Source organism: Schistocerca gregaria, chromosome 3 (genome assembly GCF_023897955.1).
Source record: "Schistocerca gregaria isolate iqSchGreg1 chromosome 3, iqSchGreg1.2, whole genome shotgun sequence".
In the NCBI taxonomy this organism is placed as follows: domain Eukaryota; kingdom Metazoa; phylum Arthropoda; class Insecta; order Orthoptera; family Acrididae; genus Schistocerca; species Schistocerca gregaria.
Window position 1 is genome coordinate 589,154,226 of NC_064922.1, and position 23,918 is coordinate 589,178,143.

At 50.1% G+C, this 23,918-nt stretch overlaps 36 non-coding genes across 36 annotated transcripts; all 36 read left to right on the forward strand.

Annotated features, from left to right (window-relative positions):
- The first annotated feature begins 582 nt into the window (after nucleotides 1-582).
- Nucleotides 583-664, forward strand: Trnas-aga (transfer RNA serine (anticodon AGA)). Its single transcript has one exon. It is a non-coding gene; the product is annotated as a tRNA-Ser (tRNA).
- A 353-nt stretch (nucleotides 665-1,017) lies between these two features.
- Trnak-uuu (transfer RNA lysine (anticodon UUU)) lies at nucleotides 1,018-1,090 on the forward strand. The gene has a single exon. It is a non-coding gene; the product is annotated as a tRNA-Lys (tRNA).
- A 138-nt stretch (nucleotides 1,091-1,228) lies between these two features.
- On the forward strand, nucleotides 1,229-1,310 carry Trnas-cga (transfer RNA serine (anticodon CGA)). The gene has a single exon. It is a non-coding gene; the product is annotated as a tRNA-Ser (tRNA).
- A 742-nt stretch (nucleotides 1,311-2,052) lies between these two features.
- Trnas-aga (transfer RNA serine (anticodon AGA)) lies at nucleotides 2,053-2,134 on the forward strand. The gene has a single exon. It is a non-coding gene; the product is annotated as a tRNA-Ser (tRNA).
- A 353-nt stretch (nucleotides 2,135-2,487) lies between these two features.
- Trnak-uuu (transfer RNA lysine (anticodon UUU)) lies at nucleotides 2,488-2,560 on the forward strand. The gene has a single exon. It is a non-coding gene; the product is annotated as a tRNA-Lys (tRNA).
- A 138-nt stretch (nucleotides 2,561-2,698) lies between these two features.
- Nucleotides 2,699-2,780, forward strand: Trnas-cga (transfer RNA serine (anticodon CGA)). Its single transcript has one exon. It is a non-coding gene; the product is annotated as a tRNA-Ser (tRNA).
- Nucleotides 2,781-3,522: 742 nt separating this feature from the next.
- Trnas-aga (transfer RNA serine (anticodon AGA)) lies at nucleotides 3,523-3,604 on the forward strand. The gene has a single exon. It is a non-coding gene; the product is annotated as a tRNA-Ser (tRNA).
- Nucleotides 3,605-3,954: 350 nt separating this feature from the next.
- Trnak-uuu (transfer RNA lysine (anticodon UUU)) lies at nucleotides 3,955-4,027 on the forward strand. Its single transcript has one exon. It is a non-coding gene; the product is annotated as a tRNA-Lys (tRNA).
- A 138-nt stretch (nucleotides 4,028-4,165) lies between these two features.
- Trnas-cga (transfer RNA serine (anticodon CGA)) lies at nucleotides 4,166-4,247 on the forward strand. Its single transcript has one exon. It is a non-coding gene; the product is annotated as a tRNA-Ser (tRNA).
- Nucleotides 4,248-4,989: 742 nt separating this feature from the next.
- On the forward strand, nucleotides 4,990-5,071 carry Trnas-aga (transfer RNA serine (anticodon AGA)). Its single transcript has one exon. It is a non-coding gene; the product is annotated as a tRNA-Ser (tRNA).
- Nucleotides 5,072-5,424: 353 nt separating this feature from the next.
- Trnak-uuu (transfer RNA lysine (anticodon UUU)) lies at nucleotides 5,425-5,497 on the forward strand. The gene has a single exon. It is a non-coding gene; the product is annotated as a tRNA-Lys (tRNA).
- Nucleotides 5,498-5,635: 138 nt separating this feature from the next.
- Trnas-cga (transfer RNA serine (anticodon CGA)) lies at nucleotides 5,636-5,717 on the forward strand. The gene has a single exon. It is a non-coding gene; the product is annotated as a tRNA-Ser (tRNA).
- A 742-nt stretch (nucleotides 5,718-6,459) lies between these two features.
- On the forward strand, nucleotides 6,460-6,541 carry Trnas-aga (transfer RNA serine (anticodon AGA)). Its single transcript has one exon. It is a non-coding gene; the product is annotated as a tRNA-Ser (tRNA).
- A 353-nt stretch (nucleotides 6,542-6,894) lies between these two features.
- Trnak-uuu (transfer RNA lysine (anticodon UUU)) lies at nucleotides 6,895-6,967 on the forward strand. The gene has a single exon. It is a non-coding gene; the product is annotated as a tRNA-Lys (tRNA).
- A 138-nt stretch (nucleotides 6,968-7,105) lies between these two features.
- On the forward strand, nucleotides 7,106-7,187 carry Trnas-cga (transfer RNA serine (anticodon CGA)). The gene has a single exon. It is a non-coding gene; the product is annotated as a tRNA-Ser (tRNA).
- Nucleotides 7,188-7,929: 742 nt separating this feature from the next.
- On the forward strand, nucleotides 7,930-8,011 carry Trnas-aga (transfer RNA serine (anticodon AGA)). Its single transcript has one exon. It is a non-coding gene; the product is annotated as a tRNA-Ser (tRNA).
- Nucleotides 8,012-8,364: 353 nt separating this feature from the next.
- Nucleotides 8,365-8,437, forward strand: Trnak-uuu (transfer RNA lysine (anticodon UUU)). The gene has a single exon. It is a non-coding gene; the product is annotated as a tRNA-Lys (tRNA).
- Nucleotides 8,438-8,575: 138 nt separating this feature from the next.
- Trnas-cga (transfer RNA serine (anticodon CGA)) lies at nucleotides 8,576-8,657 on the forward strand. The gene has a single exon. It is a non-coding gene; the product is annotated as a tRNA-Ser (tRNA).
- Nucleotides 8,658-9,399: 742 nt separating this feature from the next.
- Nucleotides 9,400-9,481, forward strand: Trnas-aga (transfer RNA serine (anticodon AGA)). Its single transcript has one exon. It is a non-coding gene; the product is annotated as a tRNA-Ser (tRNA).
- Nucleotides 9,482-9,831: 350 nt separating this feature from the next.
- Trnak-uuu (transfer RNA lysine (anticodon UUU)) lies at nucleotides 9,832-9,904 on the forward strand. The gene has a single exon. It is a non-coding gene; the product is annotated as a tRNA-Lys (tRNA).
- Nucleotides 9,905-10,042: 138 nt separating this feature from the next.
- Nucleotides 10,043-10,124, forward strand: Trnas-cga (transfer RNA serine (anticodon CGA)). The gene has a single exon. It is a non-coding gene; the product is annotated as a tRNA-Ser (tRNA).
- Nucleotides 10,125-10,866: 742 nt separating this feature from the next.
- Trnas-aga (transfer RNA serine (anticodon AGA)) lies at nucleotides 10,867-10,948 on the forward strand. Its single transcript has one exon. It is a non-coding gene; the product is annotated as a tRNA-Ser (tRNA).
- Nucleotides 10,949-11,301: 353 nt separating this feature from the next.
- Trnak-uuu (transfer RNA lysine (anticodon UUU)) lies at nucleotides 11,302-11,374 on the forward strand. The gene has a single exon. It is a non-coding gene; the product is annotated as a tRNA-Lys (tRNA).
- Nucleotides 11,375-11,512: 138 nt separating this feature from the next.
- Nucleotides 11,513-11,594, forward strand: Trnas-cga (transfer RNA serine (anticodon CGA)). Its single transcript has one exon. It is a non-coding gene; the product is annotated as a tRNA-Ser (tRNA).
- A 742-nt stretch (nucleotides 11,595-12,336) lies between these two features.
- Nucleotides 12,337-12,418, forward strand: Trnas-aga (transfer RNA serine (anticodon AGA)). Its single transcript has one exon. It is a non-coding gene; the product is annotated as a tRNA-Ser (tRNA).
- Nucleotides 12,419-12,771: 353 nt separating this feature from the next.
- Trnak-uuu (transfer RNA lysine (anticodon UUU)) lies at nucleotides 12,772-12,844 on the forward strand. Its single transcript has one exon. It is a non-coding gene; the product is annotated as a tRNA-Lys (tRNA).
- A 138-nt stretch (nucleotides 12,845-12,982) lies between these two features.
- Nucleotides 12,983-13,064, forward strand: Trnas-cga (transfer RNA serine (anticodon CGA)). The gene has a single exon. It is a non-coding gene; the product is annotated as a tRNA-Ser (tRNA).
- Nucleotides 13,065-13,806: 742 nt separating this feature from the next.
- Nucleotides 13,807-13,888, forward strand: Trnas-aga (transfer RNA serine (anticodon AGA)). Its single transcript has one exon. It is a non-coding gene; the product is annotated as a tRNA-Ser (tRNA).
- A 350-nt stretch (nucleotides 13,889-14,238) lies between these two features.
- On the forward strand, nucleotides 14,239-14,311 carry Trnak-uuu (transfer RNA lysine (anticodon UUU)). Its single transcript has one exon. It is a non-coding gene; the product is annotated as a tRNA-Lys (tRNA).
- A 138-nt stretch (nucleotides 14,312-14,449) lies between these two features.
- On the forward strand, nucleotides 14,450-14,531 carry Trnas-cga (transfer RNA serine (anticodon CGA)). Its single transcript has one exon. It is a non-coding gene; the product is annotated as a tRNA-Ser (tRNA).
- Nucleotides 14,532-15,273: 742 nt separating this feature from the next.
- Trnas-aga (transfer RNA serine (anticodon AGA)) lies at nucleotides 15,274-15,355 on the forward strand. The gene has a single exon. It is a non-coding gene; the product is annotated as a tRNA-Ser (tRNA).
- Nucleotides 15,356-15,708: 353 nt separating this feature from the next.
- On the forward strand, nucleotides 15,709-15,781 carry Trnak-uuu (transfer RNA lysine (anticodon UUU)). Its single transcript has one exon. It is a non-coding gene; the product is annotated as a tRNA-Lys (tRNA).
- A 138-nt stretch (nucleotides 15,782-15,919) lies between these two features.
- Nucleotides 15,920-16,001, forward strand: Trnas-cga (transfer RNA serine (anticodon CGA)). The gene has a single exon. It is a non-coding gene; the product is annotated as a tRNA-Ser (tRNA).
- A 6,471-nt stretch (nucleotides 16,002-22,472) lies between these two features.
- Nucleotides 22,473-22,545, forward strand: Trnak-uuu (transfer RNA lysine (anticodon UUU)). The gene has a single exon. It is a non-coding gene; the product is annotated as a tRNA-Lys (tRNA).
- A 138-nt stretch (nucleotides 22,546-22,683) lies between these two features.
- Trnas-cga (transfer RNA serine (anticodon CGA)) lies at nucleotides 22,684-22,765 on the forward strand. Its single transcript has one exon. It is a non-coding gene; the product is annotated as a tRNA-Ser (tRNA).
- A 742-nt stretch (nucleotides 22,766-23,507) lies between these two features.
- Trnas-aga (transfer RNA serine (anticodon AGA)) lies at nucleotides 23,508-23,589 on the forward strand. Its single transcript has one exon. It is a non-coding gene; the product is annotated as a tRNA-Ser (tRNA).
- Nucleotides 23,590-23,918: the final 329 nt, after the last annotated feature.

Genomic DNA, 23,918 nt, shown 5'->3' on the forward strand with positions numbered 1-23,918 from the left:
TCTCGCACGGAAGCTAGTAATGCAGAAATCCGTCGCAGGCCCACGAGCGCACCGCCGTCATTTCCTCGCGCAGTCGCCGTGTTCGTGAGTACGCACATGCACTTGAAAGTGTTGGACAGAGCGAGCATTCATTTCTTTTTAAGTATCGCAATTGAGTCATTTGAGTGCGGCAAAAGCAGTGGTGCAGCGTGTCTTCTCGTAAGATCTCGCAGCTGCTTGGAAGTATGTCCATCGTTTAAGACGACAGAAAACTAGCGTCAGCGGTGCGTCAGTGGGAAGTCGGTGAAGTCGCCATTGGAGCCCCAAGCCAGTAATTACGACACGCAAATCACTCGCACACATTGCAGCTGTACCACCATGCTTGGCAGAGGGACAGGATAGCTGAGTCAAGCAGAGCGCTAGACCGACAACCGAAAGGTCCCGGGTTTAAGCCCCTGTCCAGGCGAAAATTAATACACTGTCGTAACGGCTACTGTGCTGGCCACGGAAGCACTACAGAAACGAGTGAGGCCATGGCGTTTTCTGCCGCCAGGTTGCTTTAAAAGGAGCAGTTTCACTTGTAGAGAGACGCTGCTGCGACGGGCAGTCGTGGCCGAGTGGTTAAGGCGTCTGACTAGAAATCAGATTCCCTCTGGGAGCGTAGGTTCGAGTCCTACCGACTGCGTTTCGTTTTTGTGTCAAGACGCGAAGAGCGTCTCCAACGGAACCGTGAAATGGGCAAACACGTGGGAAACATTGCATTCGAGACGCTTGTGAATTTTCCAGTTGGCAAGTGAGTGTCGACAAAACACGAAGCTCCTCTGCTTCAACGTATGAGACGTAAAAGCTGCTGCAATTTGATTTTCATCGTGTGTCAGCTTTCTTCGATAGACAGTTACGAGCCCAGCGTGATGAGTTCGTAGAGAGCATTCAGAGGACGTTTAATTAGTAACAGCTCCATGCAATGATTGCCCAACAGTAAACGACATGAGGCAGTGTGTCCGTAGGATAGTGGGAAGTGACGTGGAGATAACATGAGCCCGGATAGCTCCGTCGGTAGAGCATTAGGCTTTTAACCTAAGGGTCCAGGGTTCAAGTCCCTGTCCGGGCGGAAATTTTAATACTTTGGTAGCGGCTCGCCTACAAGCGGTGAAAGCACTACGGAAAAAAATGCAGCTACGCCGTTCCCTGGCACTGCAGTGCTCTAAACGGCAGCAGGTGCACGTGTCGGGAGAATCTTGTGCTAGCGGCAGTCGTGGCCGAGTGGTTAAGGCGTCTGACTCGAAATCAGATTCCCTCTGGGAGCGTAGGTTCGAATCCTACCGGCTGCGTGCGATTTTGCGTACAAACGAGCAGAAAGTTTCGCGCACATGTGACATGCATGGGTGAATGCCAATGCAAACCAGTGCCACCTCTCTCAGCAAGACGAAGATTTATGTTTAAAGATACTAAATTTCGCGGCGGGCTCTGCTTCCTATGGCTATCGGTTCATCTCGCACGGAAGCTAGTAATGCAGAAATCCGTCGCAGGCCCACGAGCGCACCGCCGTCATTTCCTCGCGCAGTCGCCGTGTTCGTGAGTACGCACATGTACTTGAAAGTGTTGGACAGAGCGAGCATTCATTTCTTTTCAAGTATCGCAATTGAGTCATTTGAGTGCGGCAAAAGCAGTGGTGCAGCGTGTCTTCTCGTAAGATCTCGCAGCTGCTTGGAAGTATGTCCATCGTTTAAGACGACAGAAAACTAGCGTCAGCGGTGCGTCAGTGGGAAGTCGGTGAAGTCGCCATTGGAGCCCCAAGCCAGTAATTACGACACGCAAATCACTCGCACACATTGCAGCTGTACCACCATGCTTGGCAGAGGGACAGGATAGCTGAGTCAAGCAGAGCGCTAGACCGACAACCGAAAGGTCCCGGGTTTAAGCCCCTGTCCAGGCGAAAATTAATACACTGTCGTAACGGCTACTGTGCTGGCCACGGAAGCACTACAGAAACGAGTGAGGCCATGGCGTTTTCTGCCGCCAGGTTGCTTTAAAAGGAGCAGTTTCACTTGTAGAGAGACGCTGCTGCGACGGGCAGTTGTGGCCGAGTGGTTAAGGCGTCTGACTAGAAATCAGATTCCCTCTGGGAGCGTAGGTTCGAGTCCTACCGACTGCGTTTCGTTTTTGTGTCAAGACGCGAAGAGCGTCTCCAACGGAACCGTGAAATGGGCAAACACGTGGGAAACATTGCATTCGAGACGCTTGTGAATTTTCCAGTTGGCAAGTGAGTGTCGACAAAACACGAAGCTCCTCTGCTTCAACGTATGAGACGTAAAAGCTGCTGCAATTTGATTTTCATCGTGTGTCAGCTTTCTTCGATAGACAGTTACGAGCCCAGCGTGATGAGTTCGTAGAGAGCATTCAGAGGACGTTTAATTAGTAACAGCTCCATGCAATGATTGCCCAACAGTAAACGACATGAGGCAGTGTGTCCGTAGCATAGTGGGAAGTGACGTGGAGATAACATGAGCCCGGATAGCTCCGTCGGTAGAGCATTAGGCTTTTAACCTAAGGGTCCAGGGTTCAAGTCCCTGTCCGGGCGGAAATTTTAATACTTTGGTAGCGGCTCGCCTACAAGCGGTGAAAGCACTACGGAAAAAAATGCAGCTACGCCGTTCCCTGGCACTGCAGTGCTCTAAACGGCAGCAGGTGCACGTGTCGGGAGAATCTTGTGCTAGCGGCAGTCGTGGCCGAGTGGTTAAGGCGTCTGACTCGAAATCAGATTCCCTCTGGGAGCGTAGGTTCGAATCCTACCGGCTGCGTGCGATTTTGCGTACAAACGAGCAGAAAGTTTCGCGCACATGTGACATGCATGGGTGAATGCCAATGCAAACCAGTGCCACCTCTCTCAGCAAGACGAAGATTTATGTTTAAAGATACTAAATTTCGCGGCGGGCTCTGCTTCCTATGGCTATCGGTTCATCTCGCACGGAAGCTAGTAATGCAGAAATCCGTCGCAGGCCCACGAGCGCACCGCCGTCATTTCCTCGCGCAGTCGCCGTGTTCGTGAGTACGCACATGTACTTGAAAGTGTTGGACAGAGCGAGCATTCATTTCTTTTCAAGTATCGCAATTGAGTCATTTGAGTGCGGCAAAAGCAGTGGTGCAGCGTGTCTTCTCGTAAGATCTCGCAGCTGCTTGGAAGTATGTCCATCGTTTAAGACGACAGAAAACTAGCGTCAGCGGTGCGTCAGTGGGAAGTCGGTGAAGTCGCCATTGGAGCCCCAAGCCAGTAATTACGACACGCAAATCACTCGCACACATTGCAGCTGTACCACCATGCTTGGCAGAGGGACAGGATAGCTGAGTCAAGCAGAGCGCTAGACCGACAACCGAAAGGTCCCGGGTTTAAGCCCCTGTCCAGGCGAAAATTAATACACTGTCGTAACGGCTACTGTGCTGGCCACGGAAGCACTACAGAAACGAGTGAGGCCATGGCGTTTTCTGCCGCCAGGTTGCTTTAAAAGGAGCAGTTTCACTTGTAGAGAGACGCTGCTGCGACGGGCAGTCGTGGCCGAGTGGTTAAGGCGTCTGACTAGAAATCAGATTCCCTCTGGGAGCGTAGTTTCGAGTCCTACCGACTGCGTTTCGTTTTTGTGTCAAGACGCGAAGAGCGTCTCCAACGGAACCGTGAAATGGGCAAACACGTGGGAAACATTGCATTCGAGACGCTTGTGAATTTTCCAGTTGGCAAGTGAGTGTCGACAAAACACGAAGCTCCTCTGCTTCAACGTATGAGACGTAAAAGCTGCTGCAATTTGATTTTCATCGTGTGTCAGCTTTCTTCGATAGACAGTTACGAGCCCAGCGTGATGAGTTCGTAGAGAGCATTCAGAGGACGTTTAATTAGTAACAGCTCCATGCAATGATTGCCCAACAGTAAACGACATGAGGCAGTGTGTCCGTAGCATAGTGGGAAGTGACGTGGAGATAACATCCCGGATAGCTCCGTCGGTAGAGCATTAGGCTTTTAACCTAAGGGTCCAGGGTTCAAGTCCCTGTCCGGGCGGAAATTTTAATACTTTGGTAGCGGCTCGCCTACAAGCGGTGAAAGCACTACGGAAAAAAATGCAGCTACGCCGTTCCCTGGCACTGCAGTGCTCTAAACGGCAGCAGGTGCACGTGTCGGGAGAATCTTGTGCTAGCGGCAGTCGTGGCCGAGTGGTTAAGGCGTCTGACTCGAAATCAGATTCCCTCTGGGAGCGTAGGTTCGAATCCTACCGGCTGCGTGCGATTTTGCGTACAAACGAGCAGAAAGTTTCGCGCACATGTGACATGCATGGGTGAATGCCAATGCAAACCAGTGCCACCTCTCTCAGCAAGACGAAAATGTATGTTTAAAGATACTGAATTTCGCGGCGGGCTCTGCTTCCTATGGCTATCGGTTCATCTCGCACGGAAGCTAGTAATGCAGAAATCCGTCGCAGGCCCACGAGCGCACCGCCGTCATTTCCTCGCGCAGTCGCCGTGTTCGTGAGTACGCACATGCACTTGAAAGTGTTGGACAGAGCGAGCATTCATTTCTTTTTAAGTATCGCAATTGAGTCATTTGAGTGCGGCAAAAGCAGTGGTGCAGCGTGTCTTCTCGTAAGATCTCGCAGCTGCTTGGAAGTATGTCCATCGTTTAAGACGACAGAAAACTAGCGTCAGCGGTGCGTCAGTGGGAAGTCGGTGAAGTCGCCATTGGAGCCCCAAGCCAGTAATTACGACACGCAAATCACTCGCACACATTGCAGCTGTACCACCATGCTTGGCAGAGGGACAGGATAGCTGAGTCAAGCAGAGCGCTAGACCGACAACCGAAAGGTCCCGGGTTTAAGCCCCTGTCCAGGCGAAAATTAATACACTGTCGTAACGGCTACTGTGCTGGCCACGGAAGCACTACAGAAACGAGTGAGGCCATGGCGTTTTCTGCCGCCAGGTTGCTTTAAAAGGAGCAGTTTCACTTGTAGAGAGACGCTGCTGCGACGGGCAGTCGTGGCCGAGTGGTTAAGGCGTCTGACTAGAAATCAGATTCCCTCTGGGAGCGTAGGTTCGAGTCCTACCGACTGCGTTTCGTTTTTGTGTCAAGACGCGAAGAGCGTCTCCAACGGAACCGTGAAATGGGCAAACACGTGGGAAACATTGCATTCGAGACGCTTGTGAATTTTCCAGTTGGCAAGTGAGTGTCGACAAAACACGAAGCTCCTCTGCTTCAACGTATGAGACGTAAAAGCTGCTGCAATTTGATTTTCATCGTGTGTCAGCTTTCTTCGATAGACAGTTACGAGCCCAGCGTGATGAGTTCGTAGAGAGCATTCAGAGGACGTTTAATTAGTAACAGCTCCATGCAATGATTGCCCAACAGTAAACGACATGAGGCAGTGTGTCCGTAGGATAGTGGGAAGTGACGTGGAGATAACATGAGCCCGGATAGCTCCGTCGGTAGAGCATTAGGCTTTTAACCTAAGGGTCCAGGGTTCAAGTCCCTGTCCGGGCGGAAATTTTAATACTTTGGTAGCGGCTCGCCTACAAGCGGTGAAAGCACTACGGAAAAAAATGCAGCTACGCCGTTCCCTGGCACTGCAGTGCTCTAAACGGCAGCAGGTGCACGTGTCGGGAGAATCTTGTGCTAGCGGCAGTCGTGGCCGAGTGGTTAAGGCGTCTGACTCGAAATCAGATTCCCTCTGGGAGCGTAGGTTCGAATCCTACCGGCTGCGTGCGATTTTGCGTACAAACGAGCAGAAAGTTTCGCGCACATGTGACATGCATGGGTGAATGCCAATGCAAACCAGTGCCACCTCTCTCAGCAAGACGAAGATTTATGTTTAAAGATACTAAATTTCGCGGCGGGCTCTGCTTCCTATGGCTATCGGTTCATCTCGCACGGAAGCTAGTAATGCAGAAATCCGTCGCAGGCCCACGAGCGCACCGCCGTCATTTCCTCGCGCAGTCGCCGTGTTCGTGAGTACGCACATGTACTTGAAAGTGTTGGACAGAGCGAGCATTCATTTCTTTTCAAGTATCGCAATTGAGTCATTTGAGTGCGGCAAAAGCAGTGGTGCAGCGTGTCTTCTCGTAAGATCTCGCAGCTGCTTGGAAGTATGTCCATCGTTTAAGACGACAGAAAACTAGCGTCAGCGGTGCGTCAGTGGGAAGTCGGTGAAGTCGCCATTGGAGCCCCAAGCCAGTAATTACGACACGCAAATCACTCGCACACATTGCAGCTGTACCACCATGCTTGGCAGAGGGACAGGATAGCTGAGTCAAGCAGAGCGCTAGACCGACAACCGAAAGGTCCCGGGTTTAAGCCCCTGTCCAGGCGAAAATTAATACACTGTCGTAACGGCTACTGTGCTGGCCACGGAAGCACTACAGAAACGAGTGAGGCCATGGCGTTTTCTGCCGCCAGGTTGCTTTAAAAGGAGCAGTTTCACTTGTAGAGAGACGCTGCTGCGACGGGCAGTCGTGGCCGAGTGGTTAAGGCGTCTGACTAGAAATCAGATTCCCTCTGGGAGCGTAGGTTCGAGTCCTACCGACTGCGTTTCGTTTTTGTGTCAAGACGCGAAGAGCGTCTCCAACGGAACCGTGAAATGGGCAAACACGTGGGAAACATTGCATTCGAGACGCTTGTGAATTTTCCAGTTGGCAAGTGAGTGTCGACAAAACACGAAGCTCCTCTGCTTCAACGTATGAGACGTAAAAGCTGCTGCAATTTGATTTTCATCGTGTGTCAGCTTTCTTCGATAGACAGTTACGAGCCCAGCGTGATGAGTTCGTAGAGAGCATTCAGAGGACGTTTAATTAGTAACAGCTCCATGCAATGATTGCCCAACAGTAAACGACATGAGGCAGTGTGTCCGTAGGATAGTGGGAAGTGACGTGGAGATAACATGAGCCCGGATAGCTCCGTCGGTAGAGCATTGGGCTTTTAACCTAAGGGTCCAGGGTTCAAGTCCCTGTCCGGGCGGAAATTTTAATACTTTGGTAGCGGCTCGCCTACAAGCGGTGAAAGCACTACGGAAAAAAATGCAGCTACGCCGTTCCCTGGCACTGCAGTGCTCTAAACGGCAGCAGGTGCACGTGTCGGGAGAATCTTGTGCTAGCGGCAGTCGTGGCCGAGTGGTTAAGGCGTCTGACTCGAAATCAGATTCCCTCTGGGAGCGTAGGTTCGAATCCTACCGGCTGCGTGCGATTTTGCGTACAAACGAGCAGAAAGTTTCGCGCACATGTGACATGCATGGGTGAATGCCAATGCAAACCAGTGCCACCTCTCTCAGCAAGACGAAGATTTATGTTTAAAGATACTAAATTTCGCGGCGGGCTCTGCTTCCTATGGCTATCGGTTCATCTCGCACGGAAGCTAGTAATGCAGAAATCCGTCGCAGGCCCACGAGCGCACCGCCGTCATTTCCTCGCGCAGTCGCCGTGTTCGTGAGTACGCACATGTACTTGAAAGTGTTGGACAGAGCGAGCATTCATTTCTTTTCAAGTATCGCAATTGAGTCATTTGAGTGCGGCAAAAGCAGTGGTGCAGCGTGTCTTCTCGTAAGATCTCGCAGCTGCTTGGAAGTATGTCCATCGTTTAAGACGACAGAAAACTAGCGTCAGCGGTGCGTCAGTGGGAAGTCGGTGAAGTCGCCATTGGAGCCCCAAGCCAGTAATTACGACACGCAAATCACTCGCACACATTGCAGCTGTACCACCATGCTTGGCAGAGGGACAGGATAGCTGAGTCAAGCAGAGCGCTAGACCGACAACCGAAAGGTCCCGGGTTTAAGCCCCTGTCCAGGCGAAAATTAATACACTGTCGTAACGGCTACTGTGCTGGCCACGGAAGCACTACAGAAACGAGTGAGGCCATGGCGTTTTCTGCCGCCAGGTTGCTTTAAAAGGAGCAGTTTCACTTGTAGAGAGACGCTGCTGCGACGGGCAGTCGTGGCCGAGTGGTTAAGGCGTCTGACTAGAAATCAGATTCCCTCTGGGAGCGTAGTTTCTAGTCCTACCGACTGCGTTTCGTTTTTGTGTCAAGACGCGAAGAGCGTCTCCAACGGAACCGTGAAATGGGCAAACACGTGGGAAACATTGCATTCGAGACGCTTGTGAATTTTCCAGTTGGCAAGTGAGTGTCGACAAAACACGAAGCTCCTCTGCTTCAACGTATGAGACGTAAAAGCTGCTGCAATTTGATTTTCATCGTGTGTCAGCTTTCTTCGATAGACAGTTACGAGCCCAGCGTGATGAGTTCGTAGAGAGCATTCAGAGGACGTTTAATTAGTAACAGCTCCATGCAATGATTGCCCAACAGTAAACGACATGAGGCAGTGTGTCCGTAGGATAGTGGGAAGTGACGTGGAGATAACATGAGCCCGGATAGCTCCGTCGGTAGAGCATTAGGCTTTTAACCTAAGGGTCCAGGGTTCAAGTCCCTGTCCGGGCGGAAATTTTAATACTTTGGTAGCGGCTCGCCTACAAGCGGTGAAAGCACTACGGAAAAAAATGCAGCTACGCCGTTCCCTGGCACTGCAGTGCTCTAAACGGCAGCAGGTGCACGTGTCGGGAGAATCTTGTGCTAGCGGCAGTCGTGGCCGAGTGGTTAAGGCGTCTGACTCGAAATCAGATTCCCTCTGGGAGCGTAGGTTCGAATCCTACCGGCTGCGTGCGATTTTGCGTACAAACGAGCAGAAAGTTTCGCGCACATGTGACATGCATGGGTGAATGCCAATGCAAACCAGTGCCACCTCTCTCAGCAAGACGAAGATTTATGTTTAAAGATACTAAATTTCGCGGCGGGCTCTGCTTCCTATGGCTATCGGTTCATCTCGCACGGAAGCTAGTAATGCAGAAATCCGTCGCAAGCCCACGAGCGCACCGCCGTCATTTCCTCGCGCAGTCGCCGTGTTCGTGAGTACGCACATGTACTTGAAAGTGTTGGACAGAGCGAGCATTCATTTCTTTTCAAGTATCGCAATTGAGTCATTTGAGTGCGGCAAAAGCAGTGGTGCAGCGTGTCTTCTCGTAAGATCTCGCAGCTGCTTGGAAGTATGTCCATCGTTTAAGACGACAGAAAACTAGCGTCAGCGGTGCGTCAGTGGGAAGTCGGTGAAGTCGCCATTGGAGCCCCAAGCCAGTAATTACGACACGCAAATCACTCGCACACATTGCAGCTGTACCACCATGCTTGGCAGAGGGACAGGATAGCTGAGTCAAGCAGAGCGCTAGACCGACAACCGAAAGGTCCCGGGTTTAAGCCCCTGTCCAGGCGAAAATTAATACACTGTCGTAACGGCTACTGTGCTGGCCACGGAAGCACTACAGAAACGAGTGAGGCCATGGCGTTTTCTGCCGCCAGGTTGCTTTAAAAGGAGCAGTTTCACTTGTAGAGAGACGCTGCTGCGACGGGCAGTCGTGGCCGAGTGGTTAAGGCGTCTGACTAGAAATCAGATTCCCTCTGGGAGCGTAGTTTCGAGTCCTACCGACTGCGTTTCGTTTTTGTGTCAAGACGCGAAGAGCGTCTCCAACGGAACCGTGAAATGGGCAAACACGTGGGAAACATTGCATTCGAGACGCTTGTGAATTTTCCAGTTGGCAAGTGAGTGTCGACAAAACACGAAGCTCCTCTGCTTCAACGTATGAGACGTAAAAGCTGCTGCAATTTGATTTTCATCGTGTGTCAGCTTTCTTCGATAGACAGTTACGAGCCCAGCGTGATGAGTTCGTAGAGAGCATTCAGAGGACGTTTAATTAGTAACAGCTCCATGCAATGATTGCCCAACAGTAAACGACATGAGGCAGTGTGTCCGTAGGATAGTGGGAAGTGACGTGGAGATAACATCCCGGATAGCTCCGTCGGTAGAGCATTAGGCTTTTAACCTAAGGGTCCAGGGTTCAAGTCCCTGTCCGGGCGGAAATTTTAATACTTTGGTAGCGGCTCGCCTACAAGCGGTGAAAGCACTACGGAAAAAAATGCAGCTACGCCGTTCCCTGGCACTGCAGTGCTCTAAACGGCAGCAGGTGCACGTGTCGGGAGAATCTTGTGCTAGCGGCAGTCGTGGCCGAGTGGTTAAGGCGTCTGACTCGAAATCAGATTCCCTCTGGGAGCGTAGGTTCGAATCCTACCGGCTGCGTGCGATTTTGCGTACAAACGAGCAGAAAGTTTCGCGCACATGTGACATGCATGGGTGAATGCCAATGCAAACCAGTGCCACCTCTCTCAGCAAGACGAAGATTTATGTTTAAAGATACTAAATTTCGCGGCGGGCTCTGCTTCCTATGGCTATCGGTTCATCTCGCACGGAAGCTAGTAATGCAGAAATCCGTCGCAGGCCCACGAGCGCACCGCCGTCATTTCCTCGCGCAGTCGCCGTGTTCGTGAGTACGCACATGTACTTGAAAGTGTTGGACAGAGCGAGCATTCATTTCTTTTCAAGTATCGCAATTGAGTCATTTGAGTGCGGCAAAAGCAGTGGTGCAGCGTGTCTTCTCGTAAGATCTCGCAGCTGCTTGGAAGTATGTCCATCGTTTAAGACGACAGAAAACTAGCGTCAGCGGTGCGTCAGTGGGAAGTCGGTGAAGTCGCCATTGGAGCCCCAAGCCAGTAATTACGACACGCAAATCACTCGCACACATTGCAGCTGTACCACCATGCTTGGCAGAGGGACAGGATAGCTGAGTCAAGCAGAGCGCTAGACCGACAACCGAAAGGTCCCGGGTTTAAGCCCCTGTCCAGGCGAAAATTAATACACTGTCGTAACGGCTACTGTGCTGGCCACGGAAGCACTACAGAAACGAGTGAGGCCATGGCGTTTTCTGCCGCCAGGTTGCTTTAAAAGGAGCAGTTTCACTTGTAGAGAGACGCTGCTGCGACGGGCAGTCGTGGCCGAGTGGTTAAGGCGTCTGACTAGAAATCAGATTCCCTCTGGGAGCGTAGTTTCTAGTCCTACCGACTGCGTTTCGTTTTTGTGTCAAGACGCGAAGAGCGTCTCCAACGGAACCGTGAAATGGGCAAACACGTGGGAAACATTGCATTCGAGACGCTTGTGAATTTTCCAGTTGGCAAGTGAGTGTCGACAAAACACGAAGCTCCTCTGCTTCAACGTATGAGACGTAAAAGCTGCTGCAATTTGATTTTCATCGTGTGTCAGCTTTCTTCGATAGACAGTTACGAGCCCAGCGTGATGAGTTCGTAGAGAGCATTCAGAGGACGTTTAATTAGTAACAGCTCCATGCAATGATTGCCCAACAGTAAACGACATGAGGCAGTGTGTCCGTAGGATAGTGGGAAGTGACGTGGAGATAACATGAGCCCGGATAGCTCCGTCGGTAGAGCATTAGGCTTTTAACCTAAGGGTCCAGGGTTCAAGTCCCTGTCCGGGCGGAAATTTTAATACTTTGGTAGCGGCTCGCCTACAAGCGGTGAAAGCACTACGGAAAAAAATGCAGCTACGCCGTTCCCTGGCACTGCAGTGCTCTAAACGGCAGCAGGTGCACGTGTCGGGAGAATCTTGTGCTAGCGGCAGTCGTGGCCGAGTGGTTAAGGCGTCTGACTCGAAATCAGATTCCCTCTGGGAGCGTAGGTTCGAATCCTACCGGCTGCGTGCGATTTTGCGTACAAACGAGCAGAAAGTTTCGCGCACATGTGACATGCATGGGTGAATGCCAATGCAAACCAGTGCCACCTCTCTCAGCAAGACGAAGATTTATGTTTAAAGATACTAAATTTCGCGGCGGGCTCTGCTTCCTATGGCTATCGGTTCATCTCGCACGGAAGCTAGTAATGCAGAAATCCGTCGCAAGCCCACGAGCGCACCGCCGTCATTTCCTCGCGCAGTCGCCGTGTTCGTGAGTACGCACATGTACTTGAAAGTGTTGGACAGAGCGAGCATTCATTTCTTTTCAAGTATCGCAATTGAGTCATTTGAGTGCGGCAAAAGCAGTGGTGCAGCGTGTCTTCTCGTAAGATCTCGCAGCTGCTTGGAAGTATGTCCATCGTTTAAGACGACAGAAAACTAGCGTCAGCGGTGCGTCAGTGGGAAGTCGGTGAAGTCGCCATTGGAGCCCCAAGCCAGTAATTACGACACGCAAATCACTCGCACACATTGCAGCTGTACCACCATGCTTGGCAGAGGGACAGGATAGCTGAGTCAAGCAGAGCGCTAGACCGACAACCGAAAGGTCCCGGGTTTAAGCCCCTGTCCAGGCGAAAATTAATACACTGTCGTAACGGCTACTGTGCTGGCCACGGAAGCACTACAGAAACGAGTGAGGCCATGGCGTTTTCTGCCGCCAGGTTGCTTTAAAAGGAGCAGTTTCACTTGTAGAGAGACGCTGCTGCGACGGGCAGTCGTGGCCGAGTGGTTAAGGCGTCTGACTAGAAATCAGATTCCCTCTGGGAGCGTAGTTTCTAGTCCTACCGACTGCGTTTCGTTTTTGTGTCAAGACGCGAAGAGCGTCTCCAACGGAACCGTGAAATGGGCAAACACGTGGGAAACATTGCATTCGAGACGCTTGTGAATTTTCCAGTTGGCAAGTGAGTGTCGACAAAACACGAAGCTCCTCTGCTTCAACGTATGAGACGTAAAAGCTGCTGCAATTTGATTTTCATCGTGTGTCAGCTTTCTTCGATAGACAGTTACGAGCCCAGCGTGATGAGTTCGTAGAGAGCATTCAGAGGACGTTTAATTAGTAACAGCTCCATGCAATGATTGCCCAACAGTAAACGACATGAGGCAGTGTGTCCGTAGGATAGTGGGAAGTGACGTGGAGATAACATGAGCCCGGATAGCTCCGTCGGTAGAGCATTAGGCTTTTAACCTAAGGGTCCAGGGTTCAAGTCCCTGTCCGGGCGGAAATTTTAATACTTTGGTAGCGGCTCGCCTACAAGCGGTGAAAGCACTACGGAAAAAAATGCAGCTACGCCGTTCCCTGGCACTGCAGTGCTCTAAACGGCAGCAGGTGCACGTGTCGGGAGAATCTTGTGCTAGCGGCAGTCGTGGCCGAGTGGTTAAGGCGTCTGACTCGAAATCAGATTCCCTCTGGGAGCGTAGGTTCGAATCCTACCGGCTGTGTGCGATTTTGCGTACAAACGAGCAGAAAGTTTCGCGCACATGTGACATGCATGGGTGAATGCCAATGCAAACCAGTGCCACCTCTCTCAGCAAGACGAAGATTTATGTTTAAAGATACTAAATTTCGCGGCGGGCTCTGCTTCCTATGGCTATCGGTTCATCTCGCACGGAAGCTAGTAATGCAGAAATCCGTCGCAGGCCCACGAGCGCACCGCCGTCATTTCCTCGCGCAGTCGCCGTGTTCGTGAGTACGCACATGTACTTGAAAGTGTTGGACAGAGCGAGCATTCATTTCTTTTTAAGTATCGCAATTGAGTCATTTGAGTGCGGCAAAAGCAGTGGTGCAGCGTGTCTTCTCGTAAGATCTCGCAGCTGCTTGGAAGTATGTCCATCGTTTAAGACGACAGAAAACTAGCGTCAGCGGTGCGTCAGTGGGAAGTCGGTGAAGTCGCCATTGGAGCCCCAAGCCAGTAATTACGACACGCAAATCACTCGCACACATTGCAGCTGTACCACCATGCTTGGCAGAGGGACAGGATAGCTGAGTCAAGCAGAGCGCTAGACCGACAACCGAAAGGTCCCGGGTTTAAGCCCCTGTCCAGGCGAAAATTAATACACTGTCGTAACGGCTACTGTGCTGGCCACGGAAGCACTACAGAAACGAGTGAGGCCATGGCGTTTTCTGCCGCCAGGTTGCTTTAAAAGGAGCAGTTTCACTTGTAGAGAGACGCTGCTGCGACGGGCAGTCGTGGCCGAGTGGTTAAGGCGTCTGACTAGAAATCAGATTCCCTCTGGGAGCGTAGTTTCGAGTCCTACCGACTGCGTTTCGTTTTTGTGTCAAGACGCGAAGAGCGTCTCCAACGGAACCGTGAAATGGGCAAACACGTGGGAAACATTGCATTCGAGACGCTTGTGAATTTTCCAGTTGGCAAGTGAGTGTCGACAAAACACGAAGCTCCTCTGCTTCAACGTATGAGACGTAAAAGCTGCTGCAATTTGATTTTCATCGTGTGTCAGCTTTCTTCGATAGACAGTTACGAGCCCAGCGTGATGAGTTCGTAGAGAGCATTCAGAGGACGTTTAATTAGTAACAGCTCCATGCAATGATTGCCCAACAGTAAACGACATGAGGCAGTGTGTCCGTAGGATAGTGGGAAGTGACGTGGAGATAACATCCCGGATAGCTCCGTCGGTAGAGCATTAGGCTTTTAACCTAAGGGTCCAGGGTTCAAGTCCCTGTCCGGGCGGAAATTTTAATACTTTGGTAGCGGCTCGCCTACAAGCGGTGAAAGCACTACGGAAAAAAATGCAGCTACGCCGTTCCCTGGCACTGCAGTGCTCTAAACGGCAGCAGGTGCACGTGTCGGGAGAATCTTGTGCTAGCGGCAGTCGTGGCCGAGTGGTTAAGGCGTCTGACTCGAAATCAGATTCCCTCTGGGAGCGTAGGTTCGAATCCTACCGGCTGCGTGCGATTTTGCGTACAAACGAGCAGAAAGTTTCGCGCACATGTGACATGCATGGGTGAATGCCAATGCAAACCAGTGCCACCTCTCTCAGCAAGACGAAGATTTATGTTTAAAGATACTAAATTTCGCGGCGGGCTCTGCTTCCTATGGCTATCGGTTCATCTCGCACGGAAGCTAGTAATGCAGAAATCCGTCGCAGGCCCACGAGCGCACCGCCGTCATTTCCTCGCGCAGTCGCCGTGTTCGTGAGTACGCACATGTACTTGAAAGTGTTGGACAGAGCGAGCATTCATTTCTTTTCAAGTATCGCAATTGAGTCATTTGAGTGCGGCAAAAGCAGTGGTGCAGCGTGTCTTCTCGTAAGATCTCGCAGCTGCTTGGAAGTATGTCCATCGTTTAAGACGACAGAAAACTAGCGTCAGCGGTGCGTCAGTGGGAAGTCGGTGAAGTCGCCATTGGAGCCCCAAGCCAGTAATTACGACACGCAAATCACTCGCACACATTGCAGCTGTACCACCATGCTTGGCAGAGGGACAGGATAGCTGAGTCAAGCAGAGCGCTAGACCGACAACCGAAAGGTCCCGGGTTTAAGCCCCTGTCCAGGCGAAAATTAATACACTGTCGTAACGGCTACTGTGCTGGCCACGGAAGCACTACAGAAACGAGTGAGGCCATGGCGTTTTCTGCCGCCAGGTTGCTTTAAAAGGAGCAGTTTCACTTGTAGAGAGACGCTGCTGCGACGGGCAGTCGTGGCCGAGTGGTTAAGGCGTCTGACTAGAAATCAGATTCCCTCTGGGAGCGTAGTTTCTAGTCCTACCGACTGCGTTTCGTTTTTGTGTCAAGACGCGAAGAGCGTCTCCAACGGAACCGTGAAATGGGCAAACACGTGGGAAACATTGCATTCGAGACGCTTGTGAATTTTCCAGTTGGCAAGTGAGTGTCGACAAAACACGAAGCTCCTCTGCTTCAACGTATGAGACGTAAAAGCTGCTGCAATTTGATTTTCATCGTGTGTCAGCTTTCTTCGATAGACAGTTACGAGCCCAGCGTGATGAGTTCGTAGAGAGCATTCAGAGGACGTTTAATTAGTAACAGCTCCATGCAATGATTGCCCAACAGTAAACGACATGAGGCAGTGTGTCCGTAGGATAGTGGGAAGTGACGTGGAGATAACATGAGCCCGGATAGCACCGTCGGTAGAGCATTAGGCTTTTAACCTAAGGGTCCAGGGTTCAAGTCCCTGTCCGGGCGGAAATTTTAATACTTTGGTAGCGGCTCGCCTACAAGCGGTGAAAGCACTACGGAAAAAAATGCAGCTACGCCGTTCCCTGGCACTGCAGTGCTCTAAACGGCAGCAGGTGCACGTGTCGGGAGAATCTTGTGCTAGCGGCAGTCGTGGCCGAGTGGTTAAGGCGTCTGACTCGAAATCAGATTCCCTCTGGGAGCGTAGGTTCGAATCCTACCGGCTGCGTGCGATTTTGCGTACAAACGAGCAGAAAGTTTCGCGCACATGTGACATGCATGGGTGAATGCCAATGCAAACCAGTGCCACCTCTCTCAGCAAGACGAAGATTTATGTTTAAAGATACTAAATTTCGCGGCGGGCTCTGCTTCCTATGGCTATCGGTTCATCTCGCACGGAAGCTAGTAATGCAGAAATCCGTCGCAAGCCCACGAGCGCACCGCCGTCATTTCCTCGCGCAGTCGCCGTGTTCGTGAGTACGCACATGTACTTGAAAGTGTTGGACAGAGCGAGCATTCATTTCTTTTCAAGTATCGCAATTGAGTCATTTGAGTGCGGCAAAAGCAGTGGTGCAGCGTGTCTTCTCGTAAGATCTCGCAGCTGCTTGGAAGTATGTCCATCGTTTAAGACGACAGAAAACTAGCGTCAGCGGTGCGTCAGTGGGAAGTCGGTGAAGTCGCCATTGGAGCCCCAAGCCAGTAATTACGACACGCAAATCACTCGCACACATTGCAGCTGTACCACCATGCTTGGCAGAGGGACAGGATAGCTGAGTCAAGCAGAGCGCTAGACCGACAACCGAAAGGTCCCGGGTTTAAGCCCCTGTCCAGGCGAAAATTAATACACTGTCGTAACGGCTACTGTGCTGGCCACGGAAGCACTACAGAAACGAGTGAGGCCATGGCGTTTTCTGCCGCCAGGTTGCTTTAAAAGGAGCAGTTTCACTTGTAGAGAGACGCTGCTGCGACGGGCAGTCGTGGCCGAGTGGTTCAGTCTGCCTGCGGCAGCGGTGGTGAGCGGACCTCCAGGGCCAGCGCGCTGCGGCAGGAAGTGTTTACGTCAGGCGGTGAGTCGCGTGCTTACAGCGTCTGCTTATTAGTATTCGTTCCGTTCTGTAGGATCTGATATGGAATTATGAATCCGACTAACAGGAAAGATACCTTGAAGTTTACCTTTGATAGGAACTTTTCGAAACCAAATTCGTTTGAAGTTGAAGCATGGTTAGAGGAAACAGCTAAGATTACTTTTGATGACATTGTGGGGATAAATTTCTCTATCGTGACTAGTGTTGTTTATGTGAAATTAACGTCCTCTGAACTGTGTGATAGAATTGTAGAGTCCAGTGGAGGTGTACTGAAGTTTAAACATAGCGATGGTACCGTCAGTGACGTCAGCATTACGCATGCTGGACTGGGCATCCGGACGGCACGTATTTTCGAACTCCCGTTTGAAATAACAGCCGCGCAAATAAATTCTGCATTGACACCTTACGGGAGGGTCATTAACAATTTTGCGGAGCGTTGGTCCAAAGCCCACAAATTTCCGGTGCTTAACGGCGTCAGGCAGGTTAAGATCGATATACAGAAGCACATACCTTCATATATTTACGTAGGTGGACATCGCGGAATTGTCATATATGATGGGCAGCCAAAAACGTGTGCCGGCTGTGGTGCGCCCGGCCACGTGCGCTCTGAATGTATACAAAGACGGGTGACGCAGATACCTGTCGGTGAAGCCGCTAGCCCCCCTGTGACGACGGCACTGCCACTGACATACGCTGTCGCGGCTTCTGGTCTTCCACCCGCGACCCCGCCTGTAGATGCCCCTCGTTTGAACGATGTTTTGGCCGATAACGTCAAAGAACCGAGTGCTGACGCGGCACCGCCGCTACCACACTCAGAGATGGAGGTAACGACGGATGACTCCCCAGTGGTTGATGCCACTGGTACTGAGGATGAAGCAGACGCTGTGTTCCCGGCGGATCAACCCCAGAGTCAACAGTCCACTTCGGATGTTGATGATACTGCGAACCCTAACAGGAAGCCTTCCAAAAAGAAGCGGAGACTTGCACATCAAGGAGCCAATCAGCTCGCCCCACAGCTCCGCGACAAAGCGAAACGAATAAGCAGCCAAATGTGTCAGAACACTTCTGAACCCTCTGAAGTTGGTCTCCCTGCGTCTGGTCGAATGGACATTGATCCTGTAGTGTCTCCCCCTGTGAATCCACGACGGGTGGAAGATAGTGATACCTCGAGTAGAGTCGTTTTGCCGGATACCCACGCTCAAGGAAACGCAGGATCGCTTTTGTCAGAGGCCACTCTCACTGGGAATTGGGCACGGGAAATGGAAGTATTGGATGCGAGCAATGATGCGGCTGTCATGCGGACCATTGAGACGGAATCTTCGGCACCCCCCACAGAGCAGCATACACCAACCGTACCGGGAACTACAGGAACTCCGACTGACGCGCTTGGCCTCAATTTCGTTAGCCATCCTTCTAAGACTGTTTAATTAATAGTATGTGCCTTCTCCCATGAACGAGCCCCAAGCCTATAAAATTGCCACGTTAAACATCAATAAGATACAGTCGTACTGGCGGCTCCGTAATTTACAAGATTTTGTATACGCAGCGGATATCGATATTCTGTTACTTCAAGAAGTCGCTGCGATTGAACTTGACCGAATAACTGGTTATACTACTCTCTCCAATTCCGGGAGCGGTGCGAATTTAGGGACGGCGATTCTGTTAAAAGAAGGGATTGTAGCGACCGACGTAGAAAAACTGCCTGATCATAGAGGGATCGCTGTCACTTTCCATCGGACACGCATAATCAATGTTTACGCCCCGTCCGGCAGTAGCAATAGGCGTGCTAGGGCTGAGTTCTTCACAAGCGCCATAGTCCCACTTTTTAGGGGAACCTACGATCGTATAATTTTTGCGGGTGACTTCAATTGTGTCTTAAGTCCAAAAGACCAGACGCCTAATTTTAACAAATCTGGAGAACTAGAACGTATCGTCCAAGAAATGAACCTCATTGACACATGGGAGCATACGCACGGAGCGGCACCTGGGTTCACTCATGTCACGAACCACTCTGCAAGCCGGCTAGACAGAATCTATGTATCGGCGTGTATGAAGACTCAAGTCCTCCAATCCGAAGTTTGGCCCACAATTTTTTCCGATCATGCCGCATATATTTGTACTGTTAACATGGTCAAGCAAGGCACATTTCGCGGCAGAGGTTTCTGGAAACTTAACAATGCTCTCCTTAACGATGTTGACTGTCACCGTGTCTTTAACGAAACATGGGAGGCATGTGAACGACGGGTTGCACAGTATGCCTCCGTTACTGAATGGTGGATAACACATGCCAAACCAACTTTATCAAAAATGTTTAAACGCTACGCTCGGGACAAATCCTGGTGGCAACGGCAAACGTCTGAGTTTTATTTTACTTGTCTCAGGGAGCTTTACCAGTCCGATGTGACTGTACCTGAAAATTTTATGCAGATTAAAAAAATTAAGGCAAAATTATTAAAACTTCAGCGGCAGCAGGCAGAAGGCTTTCAAATAAGGTCCAGGCCCCAGAATGTGATAGACGACGAAATGACATCCATGTTTCACGTCATTCGTGAAAATAAGAGGGGGCGGCGGAGATTAATAACTCGTCTTCAGTTGAGTGAAGGCGTTGCGCTCACGCGGCAACAAGACATACGGAACGCACTTCACAATCACTTGGCAGGTCTCCTGACAACGACACATACCGACGATGGAACTCACGATGAATTACTCAATAACTTGCAAAGGACTTTGGGTGCTGCTGAAGTCGAAACTCTCATGCGAGAAATTGATGAAGACGAATTGGATTCTGCGCTATCACGAAGTCCGAAAAATAAATCGCCGGGACCCGACGGTCTCACTGCCGAATTTTATCTTACTTTCTGCGACAAATTAAAGCCCAAGTTGTTGAGTATGTTTAATGAAATTTTACGGCCAGATTTTAATGTTCCTCAGGCTCTCGTGGAAGGCATCGTGGTTTTAATCCCTAAACGCCCAATGTGCAGTTCTGTTGACGATTTTCGGCCGCTTACTTTACTGAACAGTGACTACAAAATTTTAGCACGTATTATTTCTAATAGATTGAAAATGTTGATGAATACTGTCATTGGTCAGTACCAGACCAGTGTAGGTGTCGGTAGGACGATCTTCCAAAATTTGTCTCAATACAGGGACGTTATAGCCATTGCAGATGCGTGTAAGATACGGTGTGCGCTAGTTTCCCTTGACTTTTCAAAGGCATTCGACAGAGTAAACCATCAGTTTCTCATCCGGACGATGCATGCCATGGGATTTCCACTACGTTTTATCAATCTTATACATGAGCTCCTTCGTAAAGGAGTAACTCGACTCATGGTGAATGGCCAGCTGAGCGCATCAATTAATATTACTAATTCAGTGCGACAGGGATGCCCTATGTCGATGGCCTTGTTTGCCATTGCCATTGAGCCTTTGCTTGTCACCTTGACACAGCGTCTACAAGGATTAACCATCCACGGCATTAAGATTGTTTGTACTGCATATGCGGATGACGTCGGATTTTTGGTCATGGACGAAGGTGAAGTCGAGGAAGCCCTTCAGATCGTCAAAAACTACGAACTTGTTGCGGGTGCGAAGTTGAATGCCAGGAAATCTGGCATTATGAACATAGGACGCGGCATCTCGCTGCACCATCACGGTCAGTTGCAACTAATTTCTAAAATGAAATGCCTTGGTATTGAGTACAGGAGCAACATACAGCACACAATTGCGGTGAACTATAGGAATCTCCTGGCAAGTATGCGTGCTTGCATGCAGACCCACTACCTAAGAAGCCTTGATGAACTGCAGAAAGTCACCTTCGCTAATGTCTACCTCACCTCAAAGATTAACTACGTTGCACAAGTACTGCCCATGCCACAGGAGACAGCGAAGCGTATGATGTCCGCTCTAGGCCATTTTGTCACACGTGGACACATTTTTAAAGTCAAGTACGATACGCTCACTCTCTCCACGACCGATGGAGGCTTAAATTTAACAGATGTTCGTTCCAAGTCACGAGCTTTGTACGTATGCACCACCTACAAACGGTGGAGGTCGTTACCGAACAGTCTAACGGCTCACTTGTTAACCGAAATAGCGCCGGCCTGCCTGCAGCCTCCTGTCTCTGTTCAACATATTCCGCCTGCGCTGACTCACTTTAAGAGCTTTTTCATTGAGTTCAGTTACGTACGGTCAACTCTCCCAGAAAATGAGCTTTCCGTGGTGAAGTTAGTTTATAATAAACTACTGGCAACCAAGAACAGGAACAACATCGAACACAAATACCCCAATCATCGCTGGCCAGTGATATGGAAAAACATACATAGCCGTGATTTACCAACGTCAGTGAAAGCCTCTTGGTACAGGGTCGTGAACCGTAAAATAAGTACCAATTCACGACTTCATGCTCTACATTTGGCTGACTCACCTTTGTGCCTAACGTGCAACTTGCCTGATACTGATGAACATCGTTTTCTGTGCACCACTGTCCAAGCAGTTTGGCCATGCATTCGCCGAAAACTGGCTACGATTATGAGGACTTCCCAGCTTTGTATTAAACCTGAAGATTTCCTGTATCCGGATTCAGTGCCGTACCCGAACACCAAACGGAACTCTGTCAATTGGTTGAAGGGTCATTATGTTCATTATTTACAGACGCAAGAACCCAAGAGTGAGGCGGCGTTCTGTCTTTACCTGGCATTACAGTTTCACATACTTTCACAGACGAGACATTACAGGAAACGATATGCGAATTTTTTAGAAGTCGTTCTTCGATGAAAGAAGTATTTTTTTCTTTCCTTCATTCTACATTGCTTTGTTTTTTCTCTTTTTTCTTCAAATGTCACAGTGACGTATACTGAACAGTGTTACGACAAGGACTATTTTATTTTCTTCTGTTTTTCTAGCGGACCAGAGTTCCTTTTTCATTTCCTATTTAAAAAAAAAAAAAATATATATATATATATATATATTCTACTTTGTCACCATTGCGGGACTATGCAATAGGTTTAGAAGTATCTTTGGTTTGGAAATCGGAATAGTTCAGAAGAATAAGTACTTCAGAAATCATGGCAGATGAAGCCGACGCCGACGAAGGCGATTTATGGCGAGCGCAAGGCGGGGCTGAAGGGGAGGAAGGAGGCCCTATAAAAAAAAAAAAAAAAAAAAAAAAAAAAAAAAAAAAAAAAAAAAAAAAAAAGTGGTTAAGGCGTCTGACTAGAAATCAGATTCCCTCTGGGAGCGTAGTTTCTAGTCCTACCGACTGCGTTTCGTTTTTGTGTCAAGACGCGAAGAGCGTCTCCAACGGAACCGTGAAATGGGCAAACACGTGGGAAACATTGCATTCGAGACGCTTGTGAATTTTCCAGTTGGCAAGTGAGTGTCGACAAAACACGAAGCTCCTCTGCTTCAACGTATGAGACGTAAAAGCTGCTGCAATTTGATTTTCATCGTGTGTCAGCTTTCTTCGATAGACAGTTACGAGCCCAGCGTGATGAGTTCGTAGAGAGCATTCAGAGGACGTTTAATTAGTAACAGCTCCATGCAATGATTGCCCAACAGTAAACGACATGAGGCAGTGTGTCCGTAGGATAGTGGGAAGTGACGTGGAGATAACATGAGCCCGGATAGCTCCGTCGGTAGAGCATTAGGCTTTTAACCTAAGGGTCCAGGGTTCAAGTCCCTGTCCGGGCGGAAATTTTAATACTTTGGTAGCGGCTCGCCTACAAGCGGTGAAAGCACTACGGAAAAAAATGCAGCTACGCCGTTCCCTGGCACTGCAGTGCTCTAAACGGCAGCAGGTGCACGTGTCGGGAGAATCTTGTGCTAGCGGCAGTCGTGGCCGAGTGGTTAAGGCGTCTGACTCGAAATCAGATTCCCTCTGGGAGCGTAGGTTCGAATCCTACCGGCTGTGTGCGATTTTGCGTACAAACGAGCAGAAAGTTTCGCGCACATGTGACATGCATGGGTGAATGCCAATGCAAACCAGTGCCACCTCTCTCAGCAAGACGAAGATTTATGTTTAAAGATACTAAATTTCGCGGCGGGCTCTGCTTCCTATGGCTATCGGTTCATCTCGCACGGAAGCTAGTAATGCAGAAATCCGTCGCAGGCCCACGAGCGCACCGCCGTCATTTCCTCGCGCAGTCGCCGTGTTCGTGAGTACGCACATGTACTTGAAAGTGTTGGACAGAGCGAGCATTCATTTCTTTTTAAGTATCGCAATTGAGTCATTTGAGTGCGGCAAAAGCAGTGGTGCAGCGTGTCTTCTCGTAAGATCTCGCAGCTGCTTGGAAGTATGTCCATCGTTTAAGACGACAGAAAACTAGCGTCAGCGGTGCGTCAGTGGGAAGTCGGTGAAGTCGCCATTGGAGCCCCAAGCCAGTAATTACGACACGCAAATCACTCGCACACATTGCAGCTGTACCACCATGCTTGGCAGAGGGACAGGATAGCTGAGTCAAGCAGAGCGCTAGACCGACAACCGAAAGGTCCCGGGTTTAAGCCCCTGTCCAGGCGAAAATTAATACACTGTCGTAACGGCTACTGTGCTGGCCACGGAAGCACTACAGAAACGAGTGAGGCCATGGCGTTTTCTGCCGCCAGGTTGCTTTAAAAGGAGCAGTTTCACTTGTAGAGAGACGCTGCTGCGACGGGCACTCGTGGCCGAGTGGTTAAGGCGTCTGACTAGAAATCAGATTCCCTCTGGGAGCGTAGGTTCGAGTCCTACCGACTGCGTTTCGTTTTTGTGTCAAGACGCGAAGAGCGTCTCCAACGGAACCGTGAAATGGGCAAACACGTGGGAAACATTGCATTCGAGACGCTTGTGAATTTTCCAGTTGGCAAGTGAGTGTCGACAAAACACGAAGCTCCTCTGCTTCAACGTATGAGACGTAAAAGCTGCTGCAATTTGATTTTCATCGTGTGTCAGCTTTCTTCGATAGACAGTTACGAGCCCAGCGTGATGAGTTCGTAGAGAGCATTCAGAGGACGTTTAATTAGTAACAGCTCCATGCAATGATTGCCCAACAGTAAACGACATGAGGCAGTGTGTCCGTAGGATAGTG